We start from the raw sequence: 2950 nt of genomic DNA, 5'->3' as shown, positions 1-2950 counted from the left end.
CCGTTTTTGTACTAGGCTTAGTATATAAACAGTGAGGAATATTTGCACTTCTACCCTTATCTCGAGTGCTTTCCCCCGAGGAACCAAGATATGATCACGTGTGAGGCTCCGCAGGGACGGGGACAGCTTGCAAGGGTGGACAATCACCACTTGAATTACGTAGGTCACGAGTTCCCACTGCGAACAGTGTTGATGCGGCCATACCACTAGAGGCTAACTGACGAAGATTGTGTCAGGTGGAACCATTTTATCTCTCAAGGTATGTCAGTTGGCCGTGGCTTTAAAGTTAAGGCAAGGACCTCGTGAAAGCACTCATGTAAAAAAATCTACGCTATTTTCAAGCCTTCAGAATCTGTGAGAGCGCTTTTTCTCTCAGCTTCTCGGTCCATTTGAAGGTATGGGCTTCTCCAGGATTTTGTCTTGGGGGTGCAAATCCGCTGCATCGGAGCAGAACAGGGGAGGGAAGGGAACAGCAAATTATATGCAAAATTATACAGCATGCAAACATTGTAAAAACGTATGTTGTAGCTTTAAATTATGTAATAACGATCAATATTAAGACTCACGTACAGATAAGTTTGTTACGTTTAGACATCTAAACCACAAAGAACTGCTCCCAATAAAGACAATATTTCTGATAGATTCACTGGTTATTAAACAATTGTCGCGCACCGATGATGCAATAATGTAAAAAAAATTGATGAAAGCAGCATTTGACATTGGCCGGTGTTCTCCTTGAGTAGTCTTCTTTCATGTATATTGGCACTTGCGTCTGCTGGTGCGCCCATGTTAAAGTGGTTAGCGCTTTGAACGCGCTTTGCCCCTCCTTTCAAATTTCTCCTCAATGCAGCTGAAGCGTGTCGAGTCCAGCCAGAAAATTGTTCGCTACTGTCGAACGCAGCCATGCTTTGAAACCGCGAACCACGTTATTAAGCGAACACTCGAATATGACATGTCGTGGGGACATAATGGCCGTTTGCGAAGAGCGACTTATATAGGGATGTATCTCCTGGGTAAAGGACGGGAAATCCACAACGTGTTTATTGAAGTCGGTGTTTTTGTACGATCGACACCAATGTTTATTTTCGCAGTCCAAGCGGTCGAAATTATATCATTTCTTAACTAAGTCTTTCAATTTTGTTTTTAGCTCTTGCTCGTCCCGACGACTTTAGGTGGTGCAATAAAAGTTAATCAAATGCGTCAGTGCATCCAAATTCTTGATCTTGGGCTTAAAGCAAAGACTTCATGTGAGGGGTGAGGGGTGAAGAAGCTTAGAGTATTCTTCCGCAATCCTGCATTGTTGGGCTGGCCTGTAGTTGTGCAATGATGCTCATGTAGCACCGTGAAGTATGTACCAAGTTGTCCTGCTGTCTCATTGTTCTCTCCATGTAGGTGCGTAAAAAATTATTCCGCTTTGATCGAGTGTTCGCTTTTATTTCCGTCAGTGCCCAGCGTGTGCTCCTGCACCTCTAAACTGAGCATCTCTCAAAAATTAAATGTTTATATCTTTAACAAAGTGCGCAGAACAAATTAAACAAAGATGTTGTATACTGTATTTTTCTACTTATGCATTCGTCATACGTTGAACACCGGGATATAGCTGGGTCAGCATCAACAGACTCGTTAACTAGTTATCTTTCTCTCTCTTTCTCTCTCTCTCTCTCTGCCGGTGTGAACAAAGGGGGAACCAACCCATTAGGCAAGATTGAAACTGAAAATGCCGCTTTCGATGAAGCTATCCAAATATGCTTTACCGAATATTAGGTTAGAACAAACAAACCCAATAATATACGTAATAAGCATGTGCATTACAGGGTAATGGTCGAACGTCATCGGCCAGGGCTGCGCAGAACAGGAAGATATTTGTCATCAAATAGTAACATTATTCAACAATTGGTGGGTCTTAGCTCCGCTAACCTTGGATATGCAAAGCAGAAGCTCGGATTAGTCTAACTGAGTCTTGGTTTCGCTTGGTTAACGTTTCATTTAGCTGTATTGCCGACCACGTCTCAAAACCGTTCGTTTCCGTGCAACGCTCACAGAAGAAGGCCCGGCGAACGCTGCGTTCGCCGTGGTATACGAGGCGTTCATTCATGGCGAACGAACCGTTCCTCTTCGCCTGGCGCGAGACGAGTGACGTTGCCCGAGACGACCCAGCGCCGCAATCACGGGAGGCTGAGGGGGTGGTTGGCCGCCTCCGCCACAGCGGCGGTGGCGACCGCTGTCGTCACCCGCAGGCGCCAACAGCGGGCCCGGCGAATCACGCGATGGGGCTTCTAGGGGTGTCGCCGGGGGTATGTCTCCGGTCAAAAGGTCATTTGCGCATCCTCGTCGAAATCGCTGGACGAAAGTTACAAAGCTTTGCTTTAAAACTCGGTATAAATCAGCATGGGTTTTTCCTCGGCCAACAACGTCGGTGTACCCAAAATGTTTTGAAACAGAACTTTAGGGTCCAATGGATTTTGCTTGAAAGTGTTGATTGGAGCGCGAAGCGATGTTGAGAGGACCCTGTGAGAGTGGAGGCAGCACACGTGGGGTAATGCTGTTATAAATACCGTATTTTCTCTTTTCTAAGCACCCCGTGATGCTAAGCACCCTCTCGTACTTTTGGGAAAAAATTGGAGAAAAATCTGTATGCGAATCTAAGCACCGCCTTTCTTCAGCAGCCATGCAAAGTGAATTTCGGGCACGTGGAAGGAGGGCCGAGTTGACGTCGTGGCCAAGTCATTTTTGAAGATTTCAATTGCAAATCCCTTCAATGAAATAGACTTGGTGTACGGATTGTGGCGGCCCAAGCGGCGCCACGCACTCGAATGGTAGTGAGGGGGACTAGTATCATACGTAAACGGTGGGTTCGCTGTTTGTACCTATCTTTTTAATGTTCGCAAAATTAAACATTATTCCTTTCTCCCGTCTCGTCGGGATACGGCCACAAAAAAAGTGGCACGGG

Source organism: Haemaphysalis longicornis, unplaced genomic scaffold, assembly GCF_048455015.1.
Source record: "Haemaphysalis longicornis isolate Haplotype H1 unplaced genomic scaffold, Haemaphysalis longicornis Haplotype H1 scaffold_8, whole genome shotgun sequence".
Taxonomy (NCBI): domain Eukaryota; kingdom Metazoa; phylum Arthropoda; class Arachnida; order Ixodida; family Ixodidae; genus Haemaphysalis; species Haemaphysalis longicornis.
Note: the sequence above shows the minus strand (reverse complement) of the source record.